The following is a 13,587-nucleotide window of genomic DNA, read 5'->3' as shown; positions in this document are numbered from 1 at the left end:
TTGTCGCACGCGTTAAATATACAAATAAGAAAAGGGGGAGTGTAGTGTTGCAGCTTTAACTAAATTCACAATTCTATTTGTAACGAGGAGCAAGAAAGTGATCAGAAATATGCACAATTCTATGTACAGCGCTGCGTACAGTGTCAGCGCTATCTCAGAAAAGAAATACTATGATTAACATCCCTCCTGTTCTTGCACATACGGTAATTATTCCTAAAACCTTAACCCACGCGCCACCGTTTTACTAAAAATAATATTGACTGCTACAAAATAACCACGTCTCATTCTGCTGTCTGAGTGTGTGCAAGGATTGACTCAGCTGCAGAGCTGACGATCTAATACCAAAATAGCCCCAGATTCAGGTCTGACCCGGCTCTATGTCCCGGCAGCCGTCACTCTGACACAGAAGTCTCGCGGCAGAACACCGGTGTCGGCAAAACGTGGGCTGTATTTTTTTCAGTTCTCCTTACAAATGATATCAGATGAATCGATCCGTCGACGACGTAAAGCGCGCCCTCTATCCGTGGGAACAGCGGGGCTTGCGGTAAGCTGCGGTCTGCGGCAGGCCGATGAATACACGCAGATACCTGTGAAGGAAAGGTTAGAACGGCAGCAGAAAGCAGAACACGCTAACATGCGTGTATGAAAAGGAGGTATATAGGTATATATATATATATATATATAGGAGACACGTATTAACCCCTTCTTGGCTGACATATAATGGGGTTTTCATAAGATGCCGGGTGATAGAATAACATACAAATAATGGGGGTGTAATCTGAAAAACTATTTAAATGCGTCATGCCAAAGGAGCAGCAGTGAGGTGCAATGTGCTGCTCTCGCTGGGACAGAGGGGCAGCAGTGAGGTGCAATGTGCTGCTTTCGCTGGGACAGAGGGGCAGCAGTGGGGTGCAATGTGCTGCTCTCGCTGGGACAGAGGGGCAGCAGTGAGGTGCAATGTGCTGCTCTCGCTGGGACAAAGGGGCAGCAGTGGGGTGCAATGTGCTGCACTCGCTGGGACAGAGGGGCAGCAGTGAGGTGCAATGTGCTGCTCTCGCTGGGACAGAGGGGCAGCAGTGGGGTGCAATGTGCTGCTCTCGCTGGGACAGAGGGGCAGCAGTGAGGTGCAATGTGCTGCTCTCGCTGGGACAGAGGGGCAGCAGTGGGGTGCAATGTGCTGCTCTCGCTGGGACAGAGGGGCAGCAGTGGGGTGCAATGTGCTGCTCTCGCTGGGACAGAGGAGCAGCAGTGGGGTGCAATGTGCTGCTCTCGCTGGGACAAAGGGGCAGCAGTGGGGTGCAATGTGCTGCACTCGCTGGGACAAAGGGGCAGCAGTGAGGTGCAATGTGCTGCTCTCGCTGGGACAGAGGGGCAGCAGTGAGGTGCAATGTGCTGCTCTCGCTGGGACAGAGGGGCAGCAGTGGGGTGCAATGTGCTGCTCTCGCTGGGACAGAGGAGCAGCAGTGGGGTGCAATGTGCTGCTCTCGCTGGGACTAAGGGGCAGCAGTGAGGTGCAATGTGCTGCTCTCGCTGGGACAGAGGGGCAGCAGTGAGGTGCAATGTGCTGCTCTCGCTGGGACAGAGGGGCAGCAGTGAGGTGCAATGTGCTGCACTCGCTGGGACAGAGGAGCAGCAGTGAGGTGCAATGTGCTGCTCTCGCTGGGACAGAGGAGCAGCAGTGGGGTGCAATGTGCTGCTCTCGCTGGGACAGAGGAGCAGCAGTGAGGTGCAATGTGCTGCTCTCGCTGGGACAAAGGGGCAGCAGTGGGGTGCAATGTGCTGCACTCGCTGGGACAGAGGGGCAGCAGTGGGGTGCAATGTGCTGCACTCGCTGGGACAGAGGGGCAGCAGTGAGGTGCAATGTGCTGCACTCGCTGGGACAGAGGGGCAGCAGTGGGGTGCAATGTGCTGCTCTCGCTGGGACAGAGGAGCAGCAGTGGGGTGCAATGTGCTGCTCTCGCTGGGACAGAGGGGCAGCAGTGGGGTGCAATGTGCTGCTCTCGCTGGGACAGAGGAGCAGCAGTGGGGTGCAATGTGCTGCTCTCGCTGGGACAAAGGGGCAGCAGTGGGGTGCAATGTGCTGCTCTCGCTGGGACAGAGGGGCAGCAGTGGGGTGCAATGTGCTGCTCTCGCTGGGACAGAGGAGCAGCAGTGAGGTGCAATGTGCTGCTCTCGCTGGGACAGAGGGGCAGCAGTGGGGTGCAATGTGCTGCTCTCGCTGGGACAGAGGAGCAGCAGTGGGGTGCAATGTGCTGCTCTCGCTGGGACAGAGGGGCAGCAGTGGGGTGCAATGTGCTGCTCTCGCTGGGACAGAGGGGCAGCAGTGGGGTGCAATGTGCTGCTCTCGCTGGGACAGAGGAGCAGCAGTGAGGTGCAATGTGCTGCTCTCGCTGGGACAGAGGAGCAGCAGTGGGGTGCAATGTGCTGCTCTCGCTGGGACAGAGGGGCAGCAGTGGGGTGCAATGTGCTGCTCTCGCTGGGACAAAGGGGCAGCAGTGGGGTGCAATGTGCTGCTCTCGCTGGGACAAAGGGGCAGCAGTGGGGTGCAATGTGCTGCACTCGCTGGGACAAAGGGGCAGCAGTGAGGTGCAATGTGCTGCACTCGCTGGGACAGAGGGGCAGCAGTGAGGTGCAATGTGCTGCACTCGCTGGGACAGAGGAGCAGCAGTGAGGTGCAATGTGCTGCTCTCGCTGGGACAGAGGGGCAGCAGTGGGGTGCAATGTGCTGCTCTCGCTGGGACAGAGGAGCAGCAGTGGGGTGCAATGTGCTGCTCTCGCTGGGACAGAGGAGCAGCAGTGGGGTGCAATGTGCTGCTCTCGCTGGGACAGAGGGGCAGCAGTGAGGTGCAATGTGCTGCTCTCGCTGGGACAGAGGGGCAGCAGTGAGGTGCAATGTGCTGCTCTCGCTGGGACAGAGGAGCAGCAGTGGGGTGCAATGTGCTGCACTCGCTGGGACAAAGGGGCAGCAGTGGGGTGCAATGTGCTGCTCTCGCTGGGACAGAGGGGCAGCAGTGAGGTGCAATGTGCTGCTCTCGCTGGGACAAAGGGGCAGCAGTGAGGTGCAATGTGCTGCTCTCGCTGGGACAAAGGGGCAGCAGTGGGGTGCAATGTGCTGCTCTCGCTGGGACAGAGGGGCAGCAGTGAGGTGCAATGTGCTGCTCTCGCTGGGACAGAGGGGCAGCAGTGGGGTGCAATGTGCTGCACTCGCTGGGACAGAGGAGCAGCAGTGAGGTGCAATGTGCTGCTCTCGCTGGGACAGAGGAGCAGCAGTGAGGTGCAATGTGCTGCTCTCGCTGGGACAAAGGGGCAGCAGTGGGGTGCAATGTGCTGCTCTCGCTGGGACAAAGGGGCAGCAGTGGGGTGCAATGTGCTGCACTCGCTGGGACAAAGGGGCAGCAGTGAGGTGCAATGTGCTGCACTCGCTGGGACAGAGGGGCAGCAGTGAGGTGCAATGTGCTGCACTCGCTGGGACAGAGGAGCAGCAGTGAGGTGCAATGTGCTGCTCTCGCTGGGACAGAGGGGCAGCAGTGGGGTGCAATGTGCTGCTCTCGCTGGGACAGAGGAGCAGCAGTGGGGTGCAATGTGCTGCTCTCGCTGGGACAGAGGAGCAGCAGTGGGGTGCAATGTGCTGCTCTCGCTGGGACAGAGGGGCAGCAGTGAGGTGCAATGTGCTGCTCTCGCTGGGACAGAGGGGCAGCAGTGAGGTGCAATGTGCTGCTCTCGCTGGGACAGAGGAGCAGCAGTGGGGTGCAATGTGCTGCACTCGCTGGGACAAAGGGGCAGCAGTGGGGTGCAATGTGCTGCTCTCGCTGGGACAGAGGGGCAGCAGTGAGGTGCAATGTGCTGCTCTCGCTGGGACAAAGGGGCAGCAGTGAGGTGCAATGTGCTGCTCTCGCTGGGACAAAGGGGCAGCAGTGGGGTGCAATGTGCTGCTCTCGCTGGGACAGAGGGGCAGCAGTGAGGTGCAATGTGCTGCTCTCGCTGGGACAGAGGGGCAGCAGTGGGGTGCAATGTGCTGCACTCGCTGGGACAGAGGAGCAGCAGTGAGGTGCAATGTGCTGCTCTCGCTGGGACAGAGGAGCAGCAGTGAGGTGCAATGTGCTGCACTCGCTGGGACAAAGGGGCAGCAGTGAGGTGCAATGTGCTGATGGTAGCCTAACTCCTGTAGTGCTGAATGAAAACCTAGTTGCAGTGACGTCTCGGGCACACAGATGGGCTTGGTGCCCGTGGGAGATGTGAGCAGATGGGAGACAGAGTCAGGGTCAGCCCCGAATAACCCGCCCGCCGTGCGGAGGGGCTCGGTAACCCCCATACAGCGATGTCACATGTCCCCGCCGCCCCCGGGAATGTCACAGCGCCGGCGAGCTTTGCGCTGCCATCGATTCTGCGACCCAGCAGGGCGTGAAAATCTCATCAAGGCATCGGTACGTGAACTGGGCTAATGGCAGAGAACAGGGGCCAGCAGCGTCCCAGAGAGGACTGCCCTACACACATGTATGTACACGCATGGTATATGTTACATACTGAGACACAAGTGGACAACTACACGTGTATATATATATATTTATATACATCTCCACCCAAACACACATCAGCTGTGAAGGGGTTAACTTCAGCACCCCTCTGACCTCAGAGCGGGCGCTGCTCACCCAGGCGTCCCTGCCTCTCATGGATCGGAGGCTGTCAGGGTGCCAGCTACAGCCGCACAGCACCCAGGGGCGAGGCAGCTGCTCCCAGCATCACCGTGTAACCCCTACACTGCCAGGGTAAGACACCGTGCCAGCTGGAGTGCCAGGCTTCCAGCAAGAACTTATAATCACCAATGTATAGAGCGTGTCCCTGTAATATATATATATTCAAATAGAATCCATAGGTGCCGATAGGCTGTAAGTGCTTGTCCCATATGGATAATATAGACATACGTTACCGTTCCGAGGTCTGGTAAAGCAAGAGACAGCACTCAATTGTAGAAAACTTCACAAAGTGTATTGGTGAAAATAGTGGTACATCAAGAAACCCAACGTTTCGGTCCTCCAAAATTGGTCCTTCCTCAGGGTTTCCCCTGTACGCACGCACACACGCACACACACACACAGTGTCCCACACGCACACACGCACACACGCACACACGCGTGTCCACTCTCCCCCCCCTCCTGTCCACTGTCACCCCCCTCCTGTCCACTGTCACCCCCCTCCTGTCCACTGTCACCCCCCTCCTGTCCACTCTCCCTCCCCTCCTGTCCACTCTCCCCCCCTCCTCTCCACTCTCCCCCCCCTCCTGTCCACTCTCCCCCCTCCTGTCCACTCTCCCCCCCTTCTGTCCACTGTCCCCCCCCTCCAGTCCACTGCACCCCCTCCTGTCCACTGCCCCCCCCTCCTGTCCACTGCCCCCCCTTCCTGTCCACTGTCCCCCCACCCTCCTGTCCACTGTCACCCCCCTCCTGTCCACTCTCCCTGCCCTCCTGTCCACTCTCCCCCCTCCTGTCCACTCTCCCCCCCTCCTGTCCACTCTCCCCCCCTCCTGTCCACTGTCCCCCCCTCCTGTCCACTGTCCCCCCCTCCTGTCCACTGTCCCCCCCTCCTGTCCACTGTCCCCCCTCCTGTCCACTGTCCCCCCCTTCTGTCCACTGTCCCCCCCTCCTGTCCACTGCCCCCCCTCCTGTCCACTGTCCCTCCCCTCCTGTCCACTGTCCCCCCTCCTGTCCACTATCACCCCCCTCCTGTCCACTGTCACCCCCCCTCCTGTCCACTGTCACCCCACCCTCCTGTCCACTGTCACCCCACCCTCCTGTCCACTGTCACCCCACCCTCCTGTCCACTGTCACCCCACCCTCCTGTCCACTGTCCGTCCCCCTCCTGTCCACTGTCACCCCACCCTCCTGTCCACTGTCCCCCCCTCCTGTCCACTGTCCCCCCCTCCTGTCCACTGTCCGTCCCCTCCTGTCCACTGTCCGTCCCCCTCCTGTCCACTGTCACCCCACACTCCTGTCCACTGTCCGTCCCCCTCCTGTCCACTGTCACCCCACCCTCCTGTCCACTGTCCCCCCCTCCTGTCCACTGTCCCCCCCTCCTGTCCACTGTCCCCCCCTCCTGTCCACTGTCCCCCCCTCCTGTCCACTGTCCCCCCCCTCCTGTCCACTGTCCCGCCCCCCTCCTGTCCCCTGTCCCGCCCCCCCTCCTGTCCACTGTCCCGCCCCCCCTTCCTGTCCACTGTCCCGCCCCCCCCCCTCCTGTCCACTGTCCCGTCCCCCTCCTGTCCACTGTTCCCCCCTCCTGTCCCCTGTCCCCCCCCCCTCCTCCTGTCCACTGTCCCCCCCCTCCTCCTGTCCACTGTCCCCCCACTCCTCCTGTCCACTGTCCCCCCCCTCCTGTCCACTGGCCCCCCCTCCTGTCCACTGCCCCCCCCTCCTGTCCACTGTCCCCCCTCCTGTCCACTGTCCCCCCCTCCTGTCCACTGCCCCCCCCTCCTGTCCACTGTCCCCCCCTCCTGTCCACTGCCCCCCCCTCCTGTCCACTGTCCCCCCCCCCTGTCCACTGTCCCCCCTCCTGTCCACTGTCCCCCCCTCCTGTCCACTGTCCCCCCCTCCTGTCCACTGTCCCCCCCCTCCTGTCCACTGTCCCCCCCTCCTGTCCACTGTCCCCCCCCTCCTGTCCACTGCCCCCCCTCCAGTCCACTGTCCCCCCCTCCTGACCACTGTCCCCCCCTCCAGTCCACTGTCCCCCCCTCCAGTCCACTGTCACCCCCTCCAGTCCACTGTCACCCCCCCTCCTGTCCACTGTCACCCCCTCCAGTCCACTGTCACCCCCCCTCCTGTCCACTGTCACCCCCCTCCTGTCCACTCTCCCCCCCCTCCTGTCCACTCTCCCCCCCCTCTTGTCCACTCTCCCCCCTCTCCTGTCCACTGTCACCCCCCCTCCTGTCCACTGTCACCCCCCCTCCTGTCCACTGTCACCCCCCCCTCCTGTCCACTGTCACCCCCCCTCCTGTCCACTCTCACCTCCCCCTCCTGTCCACTCTCCCCCCCTCCTGTCCACTCTCCCCCCCCTCCTGTCCACTCTCCCCCCCTCCTGTCCACTCTCCCCCCCTCCTGTCCACTCTCCCCCCTCCTGTCCACTCTCCCCCCCTCCTGTCCACTGTCCCCCCCTCCTGTCCACTGTCCCCCCCCCTCCTGTCCACTGTCACCCCCCCTCCTGTCCACTGTCACCCCCCCTCCTGTCCACTCTCCCCCCCCCTCCTGTCCACTGTCCCCCCCTCCTGTCCACTCTCCCCCCCCTCCTGTCCACTGTCCCCCCCCTTCTGTCCACTGTCCCCCCCCCCCCTCCTGTCCACCCCACCTCCTGTCCACTGTCCCCCCCCTCCCCTCCCCCCCCCCTTTTTCCTAGCGGGAAATTTAACTCACGGGCAACGCCGGGTCTCTCAGCTAGTAGCCAATAAAGAATATCATTTGTGTTCACATGTCTTAGACAGGTCTGCACCCCTGCCTTTCACCCATTATCACCCAGCATACAGTGCTTCCACTGCAGCAAGGGATTCTGGGAAATTACATGCAAATGAGCACACAATGTGTCACTTTTTGCCTGGAATATCCATTCACATGGAGCCCATTTAAGCTGATGCATCGCTGTTCACACAGCTATATATATATACACATACACATAAACATATACACACAAACACACATATACACACATGACTAACCTGCTATACACACCCTGGCCGCACCTCCCTCTGGCTCTGTGACCCTATGCCTGTTCCTTTAGCCACCTGTCCCGAGAGAGTTACTGTGCGACTGTTTTGCTCCGATAATGACATTGCACCACATGTCCACTAGAGAGCGCCAGTTGTCTATGAGGGGAAGAAACCACCATATACTGCGGTGCTGGATAATGTTCTTGTAGGTGTTTTTAGCCTCGTGGTATGAAAGAGGTGACATACTGATAGCCCAACTACTATCGTGTCCTGTGGGAAAAATATGGAGTTAACATTTCATGGAAAGATCATCTCACCCTCTGAAAGGTCGTCTGTCTTACCCAGTGGAAGGCCGTCTCGCCCACTGAACCCTGCCTCACGCACTGGAACCCTGCCTCACGCACTGGAACCCTGCCTCACGCACTGGTACCCTGCCTCACGCACTGGAACCCTGCCTCACGCACTGGAACCCTGCCTCACGCACTGGTACCCTGCCTCGCGCACTAGAACCCTGCCTCACGCACTGGAACCCTGCCTCACGCACTGGAACCCTGCCTCACCCACTGAACACTGCCTCACCCACTGGAACCCTGCCTCACCCACTGGAACCCTGCCTCGCCCACTGGAACCCTGCCTCACGCACTGGAACCCTGCCTCGCCCACTGAACACTGCCTCACCCACTGGAACCCTGCCGCACGCACTGGAACCCTGCCGCACGCACTAGAACCCTGCCGCACGCACTAGAACCCTGCCGCACGCACTAGAACCCTGCCGCACGCACTAGAACCCTGCCTCACGCACTAGAACCCTGCCTCGCGCACTAGAACCCTGCCTCACGCACTAGAACCCTGCCTCACGCACTGGAACCCTGCCTCGCCCACTGAACACTGCCTCACCCACTGAACACTGCCTCACCCACTGAACACTGCCTCACCCACTGGAACCCTGCCTCACCCACTGGAACCCTGCCGCACGCACTGGAACCCTGCCTCACGCACTAGAACCCTGCCGCACGCACTAGAACCCTGCCGCACGCACTAGAACCCTGCCGCACGCACTAGAACCCTGCCTCGCGCACTAGAACCCTGCCTCGCGCACTAGAACCCTGCCTCGCGCACTAGAACCCTGCCTCACGCACTGGAACCCTGCCTCGCCCACTGAACACTGCCTCACCCACTGAACACTGCCTCACCCACTGAACACTGCCTCACCCACTGGAACCCTGCCTCACCCACTGGAACCCTGCCTCACCCACTGGAACCCTGCCTCATCCACTGGAACACTTCCTCACCCACTGGAACCCTGCCTCACCCATTGGAACCTTGCCTCACCCACTGGAACCCTGCCTCGCCCACTGGAACCCTGCCTCGCCCACTGGAACCCTGCCTCACCCACTGGAACACTTCCTCACCCACTAGAACCCTGCCTCGCCCACTGGAACCCGGCCTCGCCCACTGGAACATTTCCTCACCCACTGGAACCCTGCCTCACCCATTGGAACCCTACCTCGCCCACTGGAACCCTGCCTCACCCACTGGAACACTTCCTCACCAACTAGAACCCTGCCTCGCCCACTGGAACCCTGCCTCGCCCACTAGAACCCTGCCTCGCCACTAGAACCCTGCCTCACTGGAACCCTGCCTCACCCACTGGAACCCTGCCTCACCCACTGGAACCCTGCCTCACCCACTGGAACCCTGCCTCACCCATTGGAACCCTGCCTCGCCCACTGGAACCCTGCCTCACCCACTGGAACACTTCCTCACCCACTAGAACCCTGCCTTGCCCACTGGAACCCGGCCTCGCTCACTGTAACATTTCCTCACCCACTGGAACCCTGCCTCACCCATTGGAACACTTCTTCACTCACTGGAACCCTGCCCCACCCACTGGAACACTTCTTCACTTACTGGAACCTGGCTTCATGCACTGGAACCCTGCCTCACGCACTGGAACCCTGCCTCACGCACTAGAACCCTGCCTCGCCCACTAGAACCCTGCTCACTGGAACCCTGCCTCACCCACTGGAACACTTCCTCGCCCACTGGAACCCTATCTCGCCCCCTGGAACCCTGCCCGAACACTGGAAGGCCGTCTCGCCCACAAGAAGCCCATCTTGCTAACTGGAAGGCCGCCTTGCCCCTAAATCAGCATTCCAGGCCTCATAGACTTCAGCTGAGTCTCCGTTATTAAAATTAGAATTATTTTATAAAAGAGGTATTTTAAGTTCTAGTACCTCCAAACCTGTTTCCTAAAGGTATACACAGAACGGGGCTGCATCAGTTAGTCTAGAACCAAGAGGCTATCCTAGACCTGCAATATGTTCTAAGGAAGCAGGACAGAAGGGATTCATGGACTATGTGAAGAGTTTTTAGTAGGATCTAATGCCTTTTCAGTCCGTTCAGGACCCCTGGGTTATAATATGTATGAGGGATGAACAAGCTGCTCTGTTTGACCTTAGCAAATACCACCTCTAGTGTCTGTAACTGATGGCTCAACTGTGTGTGACGTGCCCTGAGCAGGAGGCGAGCAGGTCATCAATGGATGATTAATAATAAATAATTAATATAGTTCGCTAAGAATTTATTGGAGTTGCAGTAACATTGAAGCACTCGCCAATGTAACATCTTGTCTATTATTTGTAATCATTTAAATGTGTTTACGAGCTCTGCAAACGTACGCCCAAAAGCCAAACTACAAAGAGGACGGCAGCAGATCACAGAACATACAAATATATATATTTAGATTCGTTCATTACCGCTGAGGAAGTGGGAAGATATTCTGGGCCCAGGGTCATGTCTAGGGTATGAATGGACCCAGATAGCTTCAACTCAGCCCCCTTTCCAAAGCACACCAAGACCTGTAATATTTTCTTCACTTTATTAGGAAAGGAGCAGTATATACAGGCACTTGTGGAAGTGATGGTGTTGTGAGAGAGTGCTTCTCTGTGAGTGTCTTGTAATTAAGGGCAGGTGAAAAGTATTGGTGCCGGTGTCAGTCCCAAGCTGGCAGCCCCCGCAAGCCGGGTCCATTTCGGAGCATCCGGAGCACTCCCTGCTTATCGCCCCAATCTCTGCCTAGCCACCGGGTCTGCCGCAGAGTCCGACGGCACCCGCGCCAACCGCCGCGCTCCAAGAGCTTCTTTCATTGGCCTCTATATTTCCTTACTTTCCGGTGTTGTGCTGGTGAGAGGCTTATATCTGAGCAGAGGCGGCATCTCGCCTGGCAACTGAGCTGAGATCAGACAACAGGGAAAGAAGTCAAAGATACCTTTTGAGGCCCTTTTAAATCTATTTTTAAGTAAGTAGCTGGCAACGGTGGGGGAGTTGATGTTTGACCAGAAGTACTGCGCAATGGTTGTTTTGTTTTCTATACCATCACAGATCTGATTCAACTACCTCTAAGGACCTCGAGTGTGATTGGATTTCGGATTTAATATCCTTATCATCAAGGACATTTGGACTTCATTTGCTGTCAGGTTATATACCAGATAGTGCGCCAAGGACTTATTTGTTTATTGTTTGTTTTGTTTCTTGTCTGTATACTGATGTTACAATAACACAGGGGAAACAGGGAAATACACATTTACAGGTTCTAACAGGGGTTAACTCACATTTCTGGACCTCAGCCCAGTTAACCCCTTGTCTCCCAGGTGGGGTCAGGGGTGGCCAAATGCGGTGCAACCCCTTTAATACCGGGCTACCCCCTTTCTCCCTCTACAATAGTAATACAGTATATCACACAGGCACAGTGTGTGTGTGTGTAGAGCAAATACATGCAGCTGAAACCAAAGAGCTGACAAGTAGAAGCTGCAAGGGGGGTCAAACAGAAACATGACTCTTGTTCCATGACAGAAGATATCCTACGAAACGCGTAGGGGGAACGAGGCATGTCTGAGTGTGCTTACCTAGTCAACGGAGGCCAACGGTCACTACCTCTCGACTCCATGCTGCAACCAGAGGACGCAGCTGACAGCGGGGAATATTGAGATCGCTGAGATCGCCGGGCAGCCCGTGTCTCCCCACTGCTGGATGAAGCCTCCCCAGTGATCTCCCAGGTACTGCGGTCACAGCCTCTCTTCTCCACGTCACTTCAACACATCTCCTCGTCTCATCCTCCCATCTTATTTTTACTCATTGTTTTGGTCTTTTAATCTCTTTTGGAATCCAGTTGTTCTGGCCCTCCAGACCCTTGTAATAAAGAGGTAGGGTCGGGCAGGTTTACTCACTCACTTTAGATGCACACTGAGTCCTTCTTTCTTTCTGTTCTTTTATTGTAAAACAAACAATAACAACAAATGAGGGGAACGGTGGGTGAGTGGTATATGTGGGGGAGAGGTAAATTAATAATGCCCTGTATGGAAGCGGCAGTAAGAGGTGTGTACTCACAGACTGCTGGATCCAAAAGGAAGTGCGCTAGTCTGTACGAACAGGATATAGTCAGAACTCACCATACAACAGGGGTTGCTGGGAGAACCAACATGGGTCTGTGCAGTAGTTGCTATGCAACAGGCAAAACAGGGAGGGAAAGAAGTTACAAAAGTCACAACAATGGGGCAACTTACACTGGGGAGTGCTGGCGGCCTGAGAGCAGAGAAAACATATAATCCTGTTCCAGGACATCAGTTGTGTTCCATCTTTGTCCAACGATGGTCACTTCTTATTGCCATGTGTCCAGCCCACCGCCATTTTAATGTCTTCACTTTTGTGATGATGTCACAGACTTTTGTTTGGTTTTGAACCCAGTCATTCTTTTCCCGATCTCTTCCGGTAATACCCAGCATGCACCTCTCTATACTTCTTTGTGTTGTCTGAGGTTCTGAATTATCTTTGCATTTAGGGTCCAAGTTCCCCTCCATATGTGAGCACGGGCAGGATACACGGGTGGGACACTTCCCTCTTGAGGCACCGCGGAATGTTCCCTTGAAATATTGTCTTGTTTCTTCCAAATGCTCTCCATCCCATCTTCATTCACCTATGGATTTCATTCAGAAAGTTCCCATCCATTGTTATTTGACGATCAAGGTAGACATAGTCCTCAACTTCTTCTAGTTCAGTTCGATTTATTTCACTCTTCGCAGACCTGACACGTTGGTCTCGCTGAGAATTATACGATGGCCATTTTCTTACTGGCTATGGCGAGTGCTCCAATTGGTACTTTTGGATACCTATTCTATTACAGAGGTACTGATAATGGAAGAATCAGTGGAGAAGACTTCATCGTTAACAAGTGATGGAGAAACACCATAGTGGAGTGTGAAAGCTCATCAGAATGAGCAGCCAGAATCGTCATTCAGTTGACAAAGAGATACAGGCTTCAGATAATCCAAGTGTCTGCTCCAACATCAAGTCATTCAGACAATGAAGGTAAAGACTTCTACCATGAAATCAACCAACTTAACAACAAATGGTATTGTCATCTCAAGGCCGTTATGGGAGATCTGAATGCAAGGAGTGGTGTCCATCAGAAAGACGAAGCGTCATTTGGTAAGTATGGTTACGATAACAGTATATATTTAGGAGCAATGAATCTCCAGGTGGTGCTACCGGAAATATTTGGTTAAGTCGTATTCAAGGACATGATATTTAAATCCCTCAAGAATCAGGATGAAGTCCGTATGTAGAACTGCAATTCAAGACCAAATATAAAGTTGCTGGAATAGCAACCAACCGAAGCCCCGCAATAATATAGGGCAGCATACGGGGTCATATAAAAACCAGCAACTCTAGGTCTGAGTATGAGAACAGTTAATGAAACTTCCATAGGCCAAAGTGAGGACACAACCGCTGTTCTCACGGACCGCTTCTGTTGATTGAAGCATTGAATTTCATCCCTGCGTGCATACCCGTCGAAGAAACCCAAAGTAGTATTTTTTTTCTCTATTTTCTACTTTGGT

At 56.2% G+C, this 13,587-nt stretch overlaps 1 long non-coding RNA gene across 1 annotated transcript; it reads right to left on the bottom strand.

The window, feature by feature from the left end:
- Positions 1-470: 470 nt before the first annotated feature.
- On the bottom strand, positions 471-12,261 carry LOC142472876 (uncharacterized). Its single transcript, XR_012789877.1, has 3 exons — positions 11,599-12,261; positions 7,700-7,960; positions 471-587 (listed from the first exon to the last, which is right to left on the bottom strand). It is a non-coding gene; the product is annotated as an uncharacterized LOC142472876 (long non-coding RNA).
- Between the last annotated feature and the right edge of the window lie 1,326 nt (positions 12,262-13,587).

Source organism: Ascaphus truei, chromosome 22, assembly GCF_040206685.1.
Source record: "Ascaphus truei isolate aAscTru1 chromosome 22, aAscTru1.hap1, whole genome shotgun sequence".
NCBI classification, from domain to species: domain Eukaryota; kingdom Metazoa; phylum Chordata; class Amphibia; order Anura; family Ascaphidae; genus Ascaphus; species Ascaphus truei.
The sequence above is the reverse complement of the archived record's forward strand: the minus strand, read 5'-3'. Positions and strand labels throughout refer to the sequence as shown.